The 19,593-nt window shown below is 46.2% G+C and overlaps 1 protein-coding gene and 1 long non-coding RNA gene across 43 annotated transcripts in view; both read right to left on the bottom strand.

Moving 5' to 3' along the window:
• Positions 1-19,593, bottom strand: part of Kcnma1 (potassium calcium-activated channel subfamily M alpha 1) — a 709,412-nt gene that overhangs the window by 607,154 nt on the left and 82,665 nt on the right. The gene's annotated exons all lie outside the window — the stretch shown is intronic.
• LOC104850651 lies at positions 4,152-15,292 on the bottom strand. 4 transcript variants are annotated; one of them, XR_777034.1, is made up of 4 exons: positions 15,211-15,292; positions 5,311-5,579; positions 4,911-4,985; positions 4,152-4,409 (listed from the first exon to the last, which is right to left on the bottom strand). It is a non-coding gene; the product is annotated as an uncharacterized LOC104850651 (long non-coding RNA). The 4 variants fall into 4 exon arrangements; XR_777032.1 differs by having other exon boundaries at positions 4,152-4,530; positions 5,440-5,579; XR_777031.1 differs by having other exon boundaries at positions 5,440-5,579.

Here is a 19,593-nt window from a genome sequence, read left to right as displayed (position 1 = left end):
GAAGGGAGGGCAGGGACAAGGGGAGAAAATGAGAACCAAGACCTGTCATGCACAGGTACAAGATCCCAACAATGAATGTAACTGTACCATATCCCTAAAATGTATCAATAAACTCAACTAAAGCTGAAAAAAAAGTAAATAAAATCACATCACTATCTGAAGTTAAATGATTTCTCATTTATGATGTTTTTGCTTCCTGCATTGGAATACAAAGTCCGAAGGAGAGGAGATTTGAATATTGCTCACCACTGTAGCCCTAGCACCTAGAATGTGGCAACACTCAGCAAGCCTTGGGGACACCAAACCCCACGGGCCCCCCCTTTTAGCTTATTGGTTAAGCAATGCTCTCCCACCCTCATCCTCCCTGGCCATCCTTTGGACACATGTAGCCATTAACACACTCCTATGAATCCATCTCCGTTCTCCAGGAGCCTCTTAAAAATCTAAGAGCTGGAGTTCTGCCCCAACCTATGGGTAAGCTCCACAGGCATCTACTTCTTCATGGCTCAGGGCTCAGAGAGGGCTCTGTGGTCACCTAAGGCAGGGGAGTCCCAGGGTTGGGGTGGGGGGGAAGAGATCAATTAGAAGAAGAGACAAATTTAGCAGCCTCCTCTTTTGGCTGTCAAGGACAACAGGTCTGTGGTCTGATCCCTGCCTCAAACAAATGGGGAGAAGCTGAAAAGCAGTGGGGAGCCAGGAGAGCTAGAGCAATGCGTGCTCCAAGAAGATGCCTCCCGTTGCTAAGCAACCACTGTACACAGGCAGTTACTATTAGAAAGTTAATCATGGAAAATGCTGAGGTCTCTTTCCCAGCCCTGCATCTATCTCTCGGCTTCTCACTACAATTTCACCTTCCGTATAATGTTACCAGACAGTGCAATTGGCCCCATCTACTCTCTTGTCCCAGGCCGTTATGACCTTTCTGTCCCCTTAGGGCCGCACACCGCGTCAGCCCCACAGAACTGTTCGGCACGTTGGCTCTGGCCTGCGCCTGCCTGGGCCAAGCACACTGACATTTTCCATGTGGCCACACCAACCAGCCAAACACTGGGGGTGGTGGGGAGACAACTTGATACATCACCCAGACTTGCTTCCACGAAGAGAAACACAGCTCCGACCCCACCTTGGCAGTAGATGATACCCACACACCATCTCTACCCAGAGATGCCAAGCCGAGCAAAACCTGTTCTCCATCCTTGTTTTCGGGCGCGGGTTATTTCCCACCTCACTCTTGCAAAGACAGCCAGAGCAGCAGTCCTGTTTAAGGCCAGCCTCATAAAAGGCTTAGTGCCTACTTGTCAGTCAACACCGCAGGGAGCAGATAATTGATTTGTTTTGTTTTTTTATGATTATTTGCGGGCTCTGGTTCCCTTTCCATTAGCCTGGATAATCAAGGAGAGGCTGTGAGAGAGAATTCATATCATGACCAAGGTCAGGATGCTGGCTGCTACCACCTCTCAACCCCAAGGCTGAATTACTATGGCTTTTATTATTAATAACAGGAACGATAAATACTACAAGCTATTATAAAGCAAAAGAATTCTCCAACTACCTCAACAGCTAAGACCTTTCTTGGAGCAACAGAGAATGGAAAAAAATGTTCTAAAGCTGAAGCTAGGAATCTCCTGGCAGTGGAAGTACCCTAGGTTTGGCGGTGCTGGAAATGAGAAAGGGCCCCGTGTGAGGGTGGATGGTGTGAGGTCAGGGCTGGCTCGGGTCTGGTTCCTGGCCCTCCGGCTGTGTGCCCTGGAGAGTCACTTTATATGGCAGGTCCTCCCATTGCATGAGGCTAGGAAGGACTCGACGCAGCACACTCTGGGGCCTGGGACCGCGCCCGGCACGAAGCAGCACTCTGAATATCAGCTGCCCTTATTCTCCTTATTATTAATGCCCGCAACTGGAAGAGGAATGATGTGATTTCATTTAATCCCCAAACCAACTCTGGAATAGAGAGGAGAAGGACAGGTCCCATCGGCCCCTCCTGTGTCCACCAGGCACCCACAGGAGGCCACTGGCCATGCCACACCATCTGCCTGCCTCACCTCACCTCATCCCCACTTTAGAGGAACACCCTAGGAAGTGTCAAGAGACTCCGTCTGGGAAAGGTGCGGAGAAGAGGCCGAGCTGCCTCTTAACACATGAAGTCACACGGTGGCTTGAGCAGCATTTTCTCCCAACAACCCCAGCCTTAAGAAGACACCAAAATCCCAAAATTTCAGCAGTAGAAAAATCTTCCAAACTTCTCCATTTAGTTATTCCCCCAATTTCCAACAGCTTTACTCCTCAGTCATGTGCTCAACAAATTTACAGAGCATCTAATATGCGCCAGGCCCTAAGATAGGACATATAAAAAGGCAACAGCATACAAAGAGCAGGGGGATGATGACTCTCCAATGAGAACAGCACATGCAAAGGCCCTGTGGTATATAAGCGCATGATATGTTCACTGTGGACAAGGTTCTAGGAGTAATCAAGGACAGGTGGAAATCCTTCTGTCACCCTCATCCAAGAGCAACATTTAAAGAGCCACAGGAGGGACCATGACCCACTCAGGAAACCTCTTTGAGCCCATCTTCTATCTGGTACTTCCTATTCCTCTAGTTTCCTCAGTTTCCATCCTGGTGCCTGATTCCTGGGAACAGCAAAGCACAATACTACAACTGTGCACACCAGTGCCAGGAAGCCCCAGCTCTGCCACCTACTGCTCTGGCGGTTGGGACAGGTGATGCGATCCTCTATGCTTCAGTTTCCTCATCTGTAAAACTTGGATACCAGTTGTGGATACTTCTGTTGGCTATAGTAAGGACTAAGGATATGAGGCTCTTCACTCCAGCCCTGGCTCCCCAGAAGCACCCACCAGTGTGATGTCACTGTCACCTGCTGTAAGTGCCGTCATCTTGTTATTAGAGTCCCTCTCTACCGGCCCACTGGATGTGACCACTGGCTGGACAGATAACCCCGTCCCTCGCCCGCATCCACCCACATGGCACCCTCCGACACGGTGGTGGTGGTCACCAGCCGTGCTCCACAACAACCCTCACTCTGAACAGTGACTTCTGGGGACCCAGGAGGAACCCAAGTGTCCTGAAGGCTCCACCTCCAGCACCTCTGGGGGTCCAGGTCAAAATGCAGGGTCTCTGGGACTCCACAGGGGCCTCCGTGCCGTGCCTGCAATGTGCTCCTCCTTCCCTAACCCAACTTTCTCCAAAATGCCCCAAATATTTCACTCCATCACCCCAGCTGGCCCCCAAATCCTCAGTAGTTTCAGCACTGAGTGAGTAACTGCAGGACAGCATGCTAACTTGAACACAGGCCCACAAAGGCAGCCTGAAGCAGCTTCCCGGTGACAGCCCCTCACACCCCACACAGCTGTCACTGCCCAGGAGCGGGGACTGCAGGAGCTGGGCAGCTGTGGCGGGGGCACTTCCGGCGTTTGTCCCCCAAGAGCTGAGCTGCCACTTCCACCAGAAATGGATCCCAGGCCAGGCCATGGACAGGCTCAGTCAGGGCCCTGTGCCACACGGAAGGTAGGGTCTCCCATTCCAGTCAGCTTCATGTTTTCCACAGCAGAACCTCCTCCCGGGCACAGCGGGCCTCCTTTTCCTCCTGGCACATCAGAAGTGGATGCTCAGTCCTGAAGTGGCAGATAGGTGGCACTGCGCTTTGTTCTCTCTCTTCTTTCTTTGTTTCTTTCCCCTTCGGTACTGGGATTGAACCCAGGGCCTCCACAGGAGCTACAACCCGTACAGTGTTCCGAATCACCAACCACTGCCTCGGTTCGAGAGGTGAAAGGGAAGGCGCCATGCACAGAGCTGGAGGGGCACAGGGGTACTGAGTGACCTGAGTCTACCTCCTACCCCATTGGCTGTACCTGATGTCAGGGCATCATGGGCCACAAGAGCTCTGAGAGGCCAGAAGAGGAGGACCCTGGGGTCATGGAGGAAACGGTAGGCAGTGAGCTGGGAAGTCATCATCACCACCTCCTGCCTTATCCATTGATCCTCAGCCCTCAAGATCACCATCCAGAAATGAGCTGGTTTTCAGGAGGGCAGCTGCTGGGCTATCCTTTGTCTAGAGAATAGCTACCATGACTCAATTCTGTGGCCAACTTGCGCAGGTTTAAATAAGATGAAATCAACATTTTCTGGGCCTGGTGTAGATTTAATTGATGCAATTCGACACACATTTACAGGGGACCCATTGTGTTCTAGACGCTGATGTGAGTCTTCAGAACCTAGCAGCGAGAATGCAAAAAATGAGAACAAAACGAAGAGCTCTCCCCAGACGAGAACACACGTCTGGCCGTGGGTGTGTCCTCATGGGTTGGGGCTCATTCTCTTGTGGATGAGACTACTTAGCCTCCTTCTTCCTCGTGATCACCAGAGCGTCCAGGGTTAGAGAGGCAGTGGCTGATGGACGAAGTTACTGAATGAAAATGACAGGCCCAGCCAGCATTCTCCTGCCTTGGAGCCAGGCCCCAAGGCCCACTGGGCCCTCAGCTTGGGCCGGGGTACAGGATGCTTGGGGTAGCTGGGAACAAGTCACCACAGGTAAAGGGAGCGACAAGAATGGTCTCTAACCTCCGCCAAATCCTAGCATCCCAGGTCACCATGTGCACTCCAGATAAGTGGGGGGTCCCTTTGCTATTCACAAATTCAAGGGACAGCCAGATGCCACCCCTCCTGTCTGCTAGCAGAGCCCTGTTTTGCTCAGGTTTCTGCTGTGCTACACAGGCTTATGCTCCAGCCCATCCCAGGATGGCCCATCCTGTCTAGTCTACAACAACCAGTCCACCTGTCACCAACTGATCTGGAGACAGGTAAGTGACTGGTTCTAGCCAATCAATGTGACAAATGGGAGACCTGCTGGGGAGGCTCTGGTGACAAGTTTCTTCTCTATAAAGGCCTCACCAGAAGCAATGGTTGCTGCCCTGCCTCTGGACACTGCCATCTCTGGGTATGATGTCTGGAGCTGCTGCAGCTATCCTGCAACTCAGAGAAGAAGCAGAATTAGGATGAAGTAGTGACTAGGGACAGCAAAGTAAAGAAAGGGAAAGACCTCAAAAACATCACTGAACCACTGATTCCTGTACTCTAGAGCCCCTTTAACCCCATCTGTGTTCTACTTAGAGAGATATATTTCCTTCCTACTTGAGCCATTTTGGGTCAATATTTCACATTATTTGTAGTTAAAATCATCCAAACTAATGCATATGACCACCAACTGGAAAAGAATGCAAGTATTCTGAAGCACTCTTACACTAATGCCACTGTACACAGCTGAACTTTCCTTTAACCGGACGGAGTTTACCTTTGAAATAAATTTTGACATCCTTTCTTTCACATCAGCCAACAGCATCCTGATATTGACACTTGACAGTTGCTGGGATTCTAGACAAACATACAGGGCTCCAACATTCACACAGGAGGCAGCACATACTTGCCCTTCTCCATGGAGATATAAGAGGGGTCGCAAAGGCAATCAGAAGGGCAGAGGATCACGCTGGCACCTCTGGGTTGGTGTTGGAGGTTCGGAGATTCTCCAAGTACTTTTCATCCTGTTCTACCTATAAATAAAGACTTGCTTTCTCAATGAGCATGCTAGTTGAGATTTTGGCCAACTATGCGATGAGATCAATGTTACAGTGAATGCTCAAATTAAAAATAAAAATTTAGCCGGGCATGGTAGCACACGCCTGTAATCCCAGCACTCAGGAGGCTGAGGCAGAAGGATCACTGTAAGTTCAAGACCAGCCTGGGCTACATAGTGAGTTCCAGGTCAGTCTCAACTACATAGTAAGACCCTGTCTCAAAAAACAAAAAAATAATTAATTAACTAATTTAAATAAATAAAAACGTAAGGGCTGGAAAATACAACATACAGGAATCTATGGGACACAATGAAAGCACTTCTATGAGGGAAATTCATAGCAGCAAATGCTAAGAAAACAGAGCAAGCTCAAACAAACAATCTAATGCTTAACCTAAGCTTCTAGAAAAAGAAGTGCAAGGCAAACCAAAAGTTCATACAACGGAAGAAATTATAAAGATCAGAGCAGAAATTAATGCAATGGAGACTACGAGAACAATACAAAAATTAATGAATTGAAGAGTTAGTTTTTTGAAAGAATAAATAAAATAGATAAACCCTTAGCCAATCTTATCCAAATAAAAGGAAAGAAAAGGTTCAAATTCATGCAATTAGGAATGAAAAAGGTGAAGTCACAACATATTCAGTAGAAATCCAGAGGATCATCAATACCTATTTCGAGACCCTGTACTCTAGTAAGATGGAAAATACATAATGGACAGATTCCTAGATACATGTGAACTTCCAAAGTTGAATGAAGAAAATATAAAAAGTCTAAATATCCCAATTATGTTCAGTGAAATTGAAAATGTAATTAAAACATTACCAACAAAGAAAAGCCCAGGTTCTGATGGCTTCACTGCTCAATTCTAGACATTTAGAGAAGAACTATTACCACTACTCTTTAAACTCTTCAGTGAAATTGAAAGGGAAGCAATACTTCCAAATTTATTCCTGGAAGCAAGTATTACTTTGATTCCAAAACCAGGGAAAGACTCAACCAAAAAAGAGAAATACAGGCCAACCTCCCCAATGAACACAGATGCAAAAATCCTCAGTAAGACACTGGCAAACAGAATACAGAAGACCATCAAAAAGATCATACACCTTGACCAAGTCAGATTTATCCCAGGGATGCAAGGATGGTTCAACATATGTAAATCAATAAATATAATACACTATATTAACAGAGTCAAGGACAAAAACCATATGATCATCTCAATAGATGCAGTAAAAGCATTCGACAAAATTCAACACCAATTTATGATAAAAACCCTACAGAAAATTGGAATAGAGATGGTCTTTAGCTCAACCTGATAAAGGCTATCTATGAAAAACCAACAGCCAGTATCATTCTAAATGGTCAAAAACTGAAAACCTTCACTCTAAAATCAGGAACAAGACAAGGATGTCCAATATCATCACTAGTGTTCAATATAGTTCTAGACACATTAGCCACAGCAATTACACAAGAGAAAGAAATAAAAGGAATAAAGATAGGAAAGAAATAATTTAAACTGTCACTATTTGCCGATGATACGATACACTACATAGAAGACCCAAAAAGCTCTGCCAAAAGAGCTTTTAAGTCTTTTATACTTAATTGACAGATTCAGTAGAGTAGCTGGACACAAAGTCACCACTCAAAAATCAATGGCCTTCTTGTACACAAATAACAGGCTCACTGAGGGAGAAATTAGGGAAACAATTCATTTCACAATAACATCCAAAAAATGAAATATCTAGGAATCAATCTAATGAAGGACACAAAAGACCTCTACATGGAAAATTACAGCACTCTGAAAAATGAGATAGAAGAGTATATTTAAAGATGGAAGACCTCCCTTGCTCCCAGGTAGGAAGAATCAACATAGTGAAAATGGCCATACTACCAAAACTGCTATACAGATTCAATGCAATCCTGATTGAAATCCCAACAGTATATTTCACAGAAACAATCCAAAAATTCATTTGGAACCAGAAGAGACCTAGAATAGCAAAAACCATTCTAGACAACAGAGACATGGCAGTGGGTATCACAATTCCCAACTTGAAACTATACTACAAAGTCACTGGGATAAAAATAGCATGGTACTGGAAAAGAAACAGACCCAAAGATCAGTGGAGTAGATTAGAAGATACAGAAACAACACCAGACATACTCATCTGCCTCATCTTTGACAAAGGAGCCAACCATCCTCACTGGAGGAAAGATAGCCTCTTTAATAAATGGTGTTGGAGAAACTGGCTTTCAACTTGCCAAAGATTAAAACTAGATCCCTATCTTTCACCATGCACTAAGCTAAAATCCAAGAGGATTAAATATCTAAATATCAAAACAGAAACACTAAACTTAATGGAAAACAAATTAGGTAAAACTCTCGAAGACATTGGCATAGAAGACTTTATGAACAAATCCTCAGCAGCACAAGAACTTGCACCAAAAACTCAACAACTGTGATCTCATTGTATTAAAAAATTTTTGCAGTGCAAGAGAAACCAGCAACAGAGCTAAGAGACAACCTAAAATGTGGGGAAAAAATTTTACCAGCTACTCCTCGGACAAAGGACTATTACCTAGAATATATTAAAAAAAAAACAAAAAAAGTTTCAGACCCCTCAAAAATGGGCATCTGAAATGAACAGACATTTCTCAGACAAACAAGTAAAAGCAGCAATACATATATAAAAAAATGATGTTCAACATCACTGGTCATTCAAGAGATTCAGACAAAAACAACACTGAGATTCTACCTCACCCCAGAAAGAATGGCTGCTATCAAGAAATCAACCAATAACAAATGCTGGTGGGGCTGTGAGGAGAAAGGAATCCTTCTCCATTGTTGGTGGGAGTGCAGACTGGTGCAACCACTATGGAAATCAATATGGAGATACCTCAAAGAAGTAAGATTAGAGGTCCCATTTGACCCAGCTTTTCCTCTGCTGGGTATCTTCCCAAAAGAATTAAAAGAATCATACCACAGTAATATATGTTCACCCATGTTTATAGCAGCACAGTTTGTAATAGCTAAAACTTGGAAACAATCCAAATGCCCATCAACTGGAGACTGGATAAAGAAGATGTGGTTTTTCTATAAAATGGAGCACTACTCAGCCACAAAGAATGAGAAACTAGAAACATTTATAGCTAAATGGATACACATTGAGGATATACTCTTAAGTGAAATAAATAGGACACATTTGAGTAAATACCGAATAGTTTCTCTGGTGTGAAAAACTAAAAGTGTAAATAAGGTTCAAATGGTATAATTGAGAGTGTGAAATAGGAAGAAAATGGCTAATGGGGAAGTGGGAAGGGAAGGGGAAAGGAAATAAGGGAAAAGAAAAATGTGAAAAAAGGAAAAAAATGGAAACAAAGTCTTTGTAAATAGGGAAGGGTGAAGGGGGCAAAGGGAGGGCAGGGGTGTGGGGGAAAATAAGAACCAAGATCTGTCATGTAAAGGTACAAGATCCCAGTGATAAATGTACCTGTATTGTTTGCTTTAAAGGTACCAATAAACTTAATGGGGGAAAAAAAATTTAAGGGTGGGGAATTTAGCTCAGTGGCACCACCACCTGCCTCTCAAGTGCAAGCACCCAAGTTTGAACCCTGCACCGAAAAATAAAATGAAATAAAGTAAAAATGTATTACAGTGAAAGACGCATCGCACTCAACATCCTCCTCCGCACGTTGGATACACTAATCCCACCACTCTTGCCACTTTCTAAAGCAAGTCTGGCAGTCCATTTTGTGTCTTGAGGAGATGTGGTCAAACATACGACGAAAGCCGCTGCTAAGCACCACCCAGCAGAAAGTCAGGCTCGTCAAAGCACGACAGTACGTCCTCCTCGGTCTTAGTCACTGGTTCTGGCGCAGTGTGACTTCTGGCTCTTCCCCAAAGCCACAACAGAGCACCTGAAAACACTCAGACACAGGCTTCCTCCCTCAACCTCCTCTTTTTTCTCTTTCCCTCTTCCCCTTTCCTCCCTCTCATCTTTCTTCTTCCTCTCTTGAACTGAAGTAAAGAAATAAAGAATGACCAAGAGGGGAGCATGAAACGATGCTGCCCTAGGCAATAAAAAACACATCCCCCTATCGCACTGCCCTTCCCTTGGTGGAACTGTGTGCAAATATCGTAAACAGCTTTAGCAGGAAGTAATGCCCCACATACTGCTGGGGCACATCAAGCCCCTTTAAGACGAGGCCCACTGCTCGGTTCCATTCTAGGCCAGGGCTCCGGTTTCAAGACTGAGGTCAGTCCCCTTACGCCCTCATGCAGTATTAATACACCCCATAATCAGGGCCAGCTTCAGCAGGACAAGTTGGTTTGGGGCTCCCTGACCGTTTCTCCAGCAAGCTTTCCCCTTACATGGGTAGGCCATGCCCTTTGCCAAGGATCCCCACCTGCTCCACTCACGGGGACACACATAGGCCCTTCATCCAGCATGGAAGGTCCTCCAGGGGGTGCTCACACGGTGGACAGGAGGCCACTGTCCTATGGGCAGTCACAAGGGTGGGGAAGAAGGCACGCAGACAGCAGACAGAGCCCCTAACTCGGGATCAACTCTACAGAAGGCCTGGAGGTATCACAGGAAACCCCCACACCAGCAGTCCTGTGGTTCCCCCAATCTGCTCAACGGGGTCCTTCCCAACCATCATGCAGGTGTACACACATGGCAGTTCTCTCCACGGTCCTATGGCTAGGAGGAGCCAGAAGTCATTTCCATTTATGAAAAGAGAGAGGTGAGGTGGGGGAGCGGATACCAGGTGACAAAGAGCAGAAAGTTGGGATGGGGCTGAATGGTGCTCCCTTGCAGCCCTCGCCCCCAGGCTCCAGGCTGCACAACAGCCCCACCCACAATCTGGAGGCCTCAGCTCTGTCTGTGGTGTCGTCTGCGGGGACTCCTACCTGTGATGGCCACGGAGGGTGGGGAAACGCTGGGCTCTGTTGGCAGTCAGCCTGGGTTCAACTCCGCCCCACCACTCCCAGGCTGCCCAAATCTGTTCCTCCATCTCCTCCTCTAAAAGCTGGGACTAAGGTCAGTGCCTACCATCCAAATTGTACCCTCAGGACCCAGCAAATTCCTTAACAAGTTACAATCAAGCCAACCATATGATCTACCAATTCCAACCCATGTATATATCCAAAAGAATTAAAACAAGTATACAGAAAAAAAACCACTTGTATGCAAATGTTCACAAACACACTGTTCACAATAGCTAAAGGTAGAAACAACCAAAATGTCTAGCCATGGATGAGCAGAGAAGCAAAACCGGTTATGTCATGCAGTGGAAAATCATCGCACCTAGAAAGGAATGACGTACTGATAAGATGCTACAGTATGGGTGAACCTTGAAAACAGCATTTTTGGTGAAGGGCGGGGGTCAGCTCTAATTCACCTTTGTATGCCTAGACCACAGCACAGGACAATTACACAAATCAACAAATGAGTTGAAATTACTGACTAGAAATGAGAAACCATGAGGAAGGAAATAAAAATTACTACAAACAAGGGAGACTCGGTTCCTAGATAACCTAATGCTATACCCAACCCAAGGGCTCCTCAAGGAAAAGGACACCGAGTCCCAGGCAGACAGTGACCAGGCCAACACAAGGGACCAACATGAGCTTCTCTTGGGGACATTATGGCTTGAGGGGTGGCAGGTCCAGATCGAAGTTGAGAGGGGACATACTGGCCACAGCAGGCTCTGTCTCAGCTCCTTCATCCAGGAGCTGAGTGCAAGGCCATTTGCCCTGAGTCATCCACAGCTGCAGAGGTCAAGCCCATCCTACAGAGGAGGAAAGGTCAGCACCAAGCCCAGGTCACAATACGACTCAACACCTCTGGCACTATATGATTTTTAAATTTATATCTTCTTCCTCCCAGGGTCTACACGGTCAGCTTTCTGATTCTCTCACCAACATAATAAGGTTAGAGACACAAGCGATGCTAGGGAATAGGTGCCCCTGGTCCTGAGTTACACATCTAGGTCCTGCCTAAGAACTCACTTCAAAGGCCAAAGGGTCAGGCCATGATAGGAAGTTGGGCAAATGAGAGCCACACTCGGGAAACAGGAAAGATTTGTCCCAGCTATCCCATCATTTGTGTGTCTTCGAGCAAGTGTGGCGTTCTCTGAGGCCTTCTTAGAATTTCTTATTTATAAGATAAAATTGTTTTAAAAAACCATCAAAGTCTAACATAGAATAGATCATCACCAAAGATCTGTTCTAGCTTTAGGTCTCTAATGCAATCACAACTAACAACTGCCCCCAGAGGATGGAGAAACAAGGCCATCATGTCCATGACCAGCAGAAGGACTCAGGTACGTGTGCAGCATCATAGCCAGCCAGGCTGTGGGATGGGATACCCAAAGTTGAGCCCAAGCCTACCTTTCCTAGCACCCTACACAGTCCCTGCACCAGGAATGAACAAGGAAGGAAAGACGTACTGATTTTGCTTCTATCATGTATTCAATGAGATTTTCAGTGTCACACTGCTCAGAAGTTCCCAAAAGAGCCTGTCCTCTCCCGTCTTCCTGGTTTCTGCCTTGTCTACATGCCTTGCACTCATAAACACTGCATATTATCTTTTAAATCAACTTGAAACTGTCACACTTTTTTTAAAAATAGCATTGTCCTGGGCAATAATATCTGTGAAACCACAAGCTCTGATGTGCTAGATCTATTTTTTTCACAAGTGCACTCAAATCCACAACTATAATAAGAAATTCGTCTGTGTGCCTCCTCGCTGCCTCACATACCAACAGTCCTGAGCACCCCAAAACCCAGCAAAAGCCCACCTCATCTCTACCCCGACATCTTGGGTCAAAGGCATTACCCAACACCTTAGAAAAGATAACTTAGGCTCAGCGTTTAAGGCAGCGCCACCAAAGCACCACAGCTGGGCTGCAAATTGGGATGTGCCTTCTTCCAAACCCCAAGTCTTTGCTGCTCTCGCAGGCATCCAGCTTGGCTGCAGGCTACGAGGTGAATAAAAGTCAAGAGACTGTAAATAAGGCCCACGACCTTTATCACCTATTCGACTTAATCCTGTCCTAAGAACTTGACAGCAAGATTTTCCATGAGACTCTGAAGCAAAAGTAATTCCTGTATGCATAAGCAGAGCTGACAGTCAGCGAGCCAGAATGGAACGGGCAGAAAGGGAGCGCTGGGGATTCCTGGCCCACCCAGGCCTGCAAGGTTAGGGTTTATTCCTCATCCAGGCAATGCCGGGTTCAGGCTGCCTTGGCCCAGAGGCTACGCCACCCCTCCTGCTATCTCTCCACAAACATGCTGCTTAGTCACAGAGGACTCTGGCTATGTATGTGCATGACTCAGCACACATTCATCGGGCCTCCAGGGAAAACAACAGCAGCAAGAACGCAAGCGGTCAGCACCGTCACCTTGAACACAGGAGTGCTCTGGCCTTCACACACAGCCTTTTGAGAAAAGGGCTTCCATCCTAGCCTGGAACATCCAAGAACCAGGACGGGCAATGTTCAAGGCCATCTGGCCAACCTCACATAGGATAGCAAGGGAATATCAGAGGCAAGAAAAGAGGCAGCGAGGACTTCCCCAGCTAAGCCAGGCCAGAGGTGGAAAAAGTGTCTCCCACTCAGGCCATAGTCTAAGACCTGGAAAGACACAGCTCCCTGCGGAATCAGCAGCCACAGGTCCAGGGCTTCTCTCTGCCCAAGTGGCACTGATGAAATCATCAATTACAAAGCCATCCCTAAATTCGGGAATCAATAAAGTGTAAGTGGAGAGCCTAGTTGCCCATATGAATTCAACAACAAAGAAAAATGAAGAGGGAAACTACTCAGCTCATTATCCCTCACAAGCACAAGCAGTTTCCCCTGTAGCAAGTCAATATGCATCAGAAATAATCTGCTACAAAAGGCAGCAGTTGGGGGCGGGTGGGGGAGACCTGCACTGAATCATGCTTGGAGAGAGAAGAGGTTTGCTGTGCATGTCAGTTTGATGAGAAATCTCCATGCGCCATGCAATACGCCAGCTGCAGAATGGTCACCCAAGCAGGAGTGTGGTGACACATCATTTGGCTCCAACATGAGAGGCCTCTGAGAGCCTCATCAGGTGTACAAAAGGGACAGGTCATCCTCTGCAGGGCAATGGGCTCTCCAGACAGCCTGGCCAAGCCAGGGGAGCTGCAGACTGGCAGTGCCGAAGGAACTGGCCAACAAATGAAAACAGCAAGATGCCCAGTGCAAAGACACTTGTCAATGGGAAGGAGCTAGAGTCACCTATCCTTCTCAGAACTCTTTTACTCAGTGAACCCTGGAAAACACTCCCTCCAAGTTTTACCCATCAAGACCCAGTCAATGGCCAAACTTCACTCAAAACAGAAAATGGAAACAGTAAAATATTCCATGTGCTGCATATATGTAAAGCAGGGGTAGGTAGGACTTCTGATGTTGGATTTTACTGTGGTACCCGTGCCGATGATCCCGTAGTTAACGTGACTGACAGCAGGAATTTACAATCTCATTTTCAAGATAAAGCAACCAGACATAAAGAAGCAAATAACTTTGAAACCCAGATGGTCAATATTAGAGCCAAAACCAGAATCCAAGTAGAAAAATACAGATTTACCAAAACTCTCCCCCTGGAATGAGAGCTTGACTTAGGAGTCCAAGCCATCCTAGTGATCCTGAAATGGGCCCCCAAAAGCTGCCATGATCCATCGCATATGTTCCCTTGGCAACCTGAAGTCACCCTCTTCTTTGCTCTGATACCATCTATAATTAATTCATCTATAACTTCTGCTGAAAATTTTCTCTCCTACAGGAAAGGAAACTCTACTAGTGTACATGGAACATATATTTAAAACTATTTGTAGTGTGGATACGTGTATTTTTGAAGAATGAACAGTTATGCAGTCAACAAACCATCCATACCCTGATCCTGATGAGCCCATGCCTTCCTAACCATAGAGTCCAGGGAGCGGGTGTGATTCATCCTGATGGCTGCAAAAATCAAAGGACTGAGCCCACTGGCTAGTGCATAAGGTCCTGGACCACGATGATGCATGACTGAATGACGTTCAGGTCTAGGTCTAGGGTCTGGCTCTAGCCATTCCCTTTATAATCAGCCCCTACTTGTTTCATATGCATGCTATTTTCCAGAGACAGCTGCAAACAGTGGGTATCATCAGCCATTCTAAATCTCCAAGGAAACACATTGAACCTCACAATCAAAAAGGCCTGGGTCACCCGACCTCCAAATGAATCTCTCTAGAACCCTCTTTCCCTGAGCTTTGCATCTCAGAGACAGGAGATGCTTCTTTTGGGCCCATCTAATGTCATGTCTTATCAGATACCAGCTAAAGGGACACTTCTTCTGGCCCCTCGGGCCACTCCCTCAGCAGAACCCCAGTAAGTCTGTAATGTCACACCACCCTCACCCAGGTCCCCAGCCACTTTCAATGGGCAGATGCCAAAACAAGGCACGTAAAGATCTCTCCCACAATGCGAGACTCATGTGCCTGCTCAGAAAGTGGCTTTTCTCCTGAGAAATGCCCACAATTATAGAAAAGGAAAAGCATCTCTCTGAACTCTCTGTCTCTCTCCTATCTTTGAATTCAAGAATTTACTCCAGGTACCTAATGTCTCTCCATCTCGCTTGCCCTCCTTTACATGCCCATCTGCTTTGCACAAAAGAAATAATGCTGGAAAGGAAACCAGCCTAGCACCAGGAAACTGGGGACAATGTGTTATTATGGTATAACAGCTCCTGACATGCTGTTAAGAGTCTCCGTGGCCACCGGACCCTGTCGCCCACATCATCACAATGGGCCGCTCCGGCCATCAGATGTGCCTGCTCCACTGTAGGGCACTGTGCAGGTCTTCTTGGCTGGTGCTTCTTCTGCACTTTCTACGGGTTCAGTAGGATTGGGGGGCGGGGGCAGAGGCATTCAGGAGGGACCCTGCACACATGCACATTTACACACACACACAGTCCCCACCCTATCCACACACAAACACATCACACTCCCCAACCTATGCACACAAGTGCACACACTGCCACATGCTCTACATGTACACAAGCCCCAGTCAACATGCACACACTCAAGCACACTCGCTACACACACATAGCCTCCACCCTACACATACACACTCAAGCTGTACAATTCTGTACACACATCCACAGCCCCCACCTACAACACCCTACCCACACACAACCCCCAGCCTAGATATGTACATTTGCACACAATCCTCACCCTACATGGACACACAATACTCCACACATGACTCCCACTCTACAAATACATACAATCCCCGCCTTACACACATACATTCTATTCCATGTGTATGCTGCACCTTGACCCTCCACACTCACTTACACACAACTACACTGTCACCCTTGGCCATCAGCTCCCAGGAAAACCCAAGTGGCCCTGAAGCTAAGATTGCTCATCAAGCTCTTTCACCCCGAAGCAGCCCTGTGCCCCCTTTGCCATGGTCTCTTCCAACTCTAGAGCCTTCGTCACCCTCATCTGGAGTCCTGAGTAAGCCAGCTCTGAGTTAGAATCTCAGCTCTACCATTCACTAGCCATGTGGCCTTGGCAAAATGACTAAGCATCTCTGAACCTCAGATTCTTCACGTGTTGTCTTGGAGAGGGCACTTCTAAACTCTAGGCTAACATAAAGCCAGTCCCTACCCACGCAGCTAGAACCTTAGTCGTGAGTCCATGAGGCCTCAGACACCTCCTACCAGTCCCTTATGTGGACTCTCCTCATCTCCCCAAAACTCAGCACCTAAAGGGTTAGAGTTGGATCCAAGATGGGCCTCTAGGACCCTGTTATAGCTCCACAGAGGAGCTCACCTGATTGGTCCCTGCCTGTGACAGTCTGGTGTTCGAATAATGAGTAGTAGGTAGGTAGGACAGCCCACAAGGTGATCAGCACACCGGTGGGACATGGGAGTGGTCAAAAGCCACCCAGATAAGGGTTTGTGACCAAGATACAAGACGAGACTTAGGGACCAGAACTCTGTACTCTCAAAGGGAAGATCAGAAGATCCCCTCAAGAGCGGAACTCAGCTCTGGCAGGGTCCCTCGTCCCCAAATGTCCTCACTTTCCTCACGTTATTCTGGGCCCTTGCTGTTCCCAGATCAGCCAGCAGGGGCCGTGGGAAAATCCCCCACCCCAGCTCTCTGCTCTGTGCTCAGTCCATGGGTCCCTCTCTCAATCCCTGTACCTCTCATTAATTCGAACATCGCAGGAGTGAGGAAAGCAGGGCATGGTGCACTGAGAGATCCACCCTTTGCATCACCAGGGGAACAGCAGGATGCAGCTGCAGCACCTGATGGTGCCTCTAAAAACAGCCAGCAGAAAGGCCCACAGACTACCACCTGCCTCCCCACCAACAATCCCAGAGAGTGGTGAGGAGTTGCTGGTTTTTTTTTTTTTCTCCTGCCCCAAGGAGATCAATATGTTGTGCAAAAACAACTCCCTCCAGCAAAGCTCTACTTAACACCTACCTCCATCTGGACCATCCCTCCTATGTTCCCTAATTCACTAATAACTCCTCTCAGAAGCATCATACTGGCTTCACAGTCCTGGGTGGCCTCCTGCCAGGTAGGGCTCAGCCAGGTGGGACAGAGTGGTCACATACATCCTCTGTCTACAGAAGCTCTGGGTTAATGGTCAGAGCCAGAGGGACACATGCCCAGAACCAACTTTCTGGGGGACAAGACACAGCTGGGGGAAAAGGAAGTTAGGCTCCTATCCATAGAAAACCTCCTACTTACTGAGCACCTACTCTGTACCAAGCACCTTGCAAAATGTACCTAACTGAATACTCAGTGTAACATTTAACAAACAAGCGAACTCACATGAAAACTTGATGTCATGAGCCCAGGAGAAAAACAGACCAGGGCTCAGGGCTGTAGCGGCCCCTCTTTTGGGAAAATTAGCACTGTTCAAACAAAAATCTCTTCTAGATAATTTTCATAATGTTCAGTTTCTGTATAACACATTCATGGATAAAAATAATGTTCAGTAGGTCTTTAGGTAAAATAATATTAATATTCATTACAGTGTTGACAGTAGTAAGAGGAATACTAGTAGCTGGAATTCTTTGTGCATTTTAATGACTGCATGGCATTGTGCTGGAGGCTCCATACATTATTTTAGTGTGTAACTTTCAATGTTCCTAGAAAAAATTATGGTTAAGGAGGTATGCTGAAGGTTTAGGTGGAATCACTAAGAGAAAAGAATGTAATCAGGAACCAGCAAAGGAAGAAGATTTAAAACTATTCAACATCAGACAGGAAAGGGAACAGGAAGAGCTGAGAAACTCAAAATGAGAGGAAAAAACTCAAAGAAGTCATTGACTATAATAAACATAAATGGATTAAATTTGCCTACTCAGAGACAGAGATCAGACTGGGCTTCTAAAAATTAAACAAAATTGTGTTATTGTGTGATTATAAGACACATATCTAAAACAATGTTTTAGTAAAAGGCTGACAATAAAGCAGAAAAATATATACCAGAAAAAAATACTAACCAAAAGAAAACTGATATAGCATGTAATTAATATCACTAAGAAGTAATTTTGGTCCTGGAAACAATTCAAGACATATCTGAAATCTATTTTGTATAACAGAAGAACACAGGAAACTAAGGAACAAAAATCAGAATACTTGCTCAAAGTCACACAGGTAGCAGGGCCAAAAAAGAAATCCAAACTCAGGTTTCTATTATTCCACAGCCCATGCGTGGAACCACAACACTCTATTGTTCTAAGAAATGCTACCTTAGGAAATACATAGGGATAAAAAAAAAATACATGTTCCCTAACCAAGGATAGGAGGAAAAGGAAGAATGAAGAATGAGTCATTAAAAAATGTGGAAGAATGAACGGCTGGCCCTCAATTCTGGCAGCATACCTGATGCAGCACCACAGGGAACTCAAAGAAAAGGTCAGTGACTGGGGCTGCTCTTGTTGGCCGTCCTGTCACTGGGATGTAGCACCTCACACCCACAACTTAAAGGAGAAGGGGCTTAATTAGGTGCGTGGTTTCAGATGACTCATCCCATGCTCGGTTCACTCCAAGGCAAGAACAGCATGGAGGAAGGGCATAGTGGGGAAAAGCTGCTCGCTTCATGACAGCCAAGAAGCAGAGCACAGGGAGCACCAGTGAGAGATGTGCCCTCTAAAGGGGTCCCTATTGATTCCCCAGACTGGATCCCACTGACTAACAGGAACTTCTGCTAGTGGACTAATCCACTAATGGGTATAGCAGTCCTGTGACCCAATTACCAAACATCTCTTAATTCGATCAAGTTTACAAGTTTAACCATCACAGAAGTTCTGCCTCAGAACCAGTTATACCACATGTCTGAGAGTGAAGCACTGGTATGTGAAAACCTTCCAAAGTAATCCTAACATCCACTCAGAGTCCAAAACAATTTATCTATACACAAACTGGAGGAAAGGGTTGCTCAAAAAGGGTAGTTTTAGAGCTCCATGGAAAGCAGAACTTAAATGATCCCCCAACTTTATCCTTCTGCTATGGTCTGAATCTTCCCTTAGAATTCATATTTTGAAATCCCACATGAATCGGATTTCCCTGTCCCTTCCACTGTGTGGGGACAGAGTTGAAAAGCGCCACCTGTGAACCAGGAAGCAAGCTCCTGTCAGACACCACCAGCACCTTGATCCTGGCCTCCAGAGCTGTGGGAAATTGATTTCTGTTGTTTATAAGTTACTCCATCTAAGATACCTTTGTTACAACAGCACAAATGCACTAAGATATCTCCCACCTACAATTCAAGAGAGAAATAACTAAAATACGGAGAAACAAGTGACCTCTTCCTCTCATGTTAACAGAAGGCACACTTGGGGCTATCTGACAAGATCCCTGGGCTAACACCCCATTCCTGCTTCTTAAAGAAAGCACAATGAGTCACAAGATCTCAGGGTTGGAGAGAATCTCAAAGGAAGCTTATGATGACTGCAGACTTGGCTGATGGTT

This window comes from Fukomys damarensis, unplaced genomic scaffold, assembly GCF_012274545.1.
Source record: "Fukomys damarensis isolate Sample0158 unplaced genomic scaffold, DMR_v1.0_HiC HiC_scaffold_20, whole genome shotgun sequence".
Classification (NCBI taxonomy): Eukaryota; Metazoa; Chordata; class Mammalia; order Rodentia; family Bathyergidae; genus Fukomys; species Fukomys damarensis.
The sequence above is the reverse complement of the archived record's forward strand: the minus strand, read 5'-3'. Positions and strand labels throughout refer to the sequence as shown.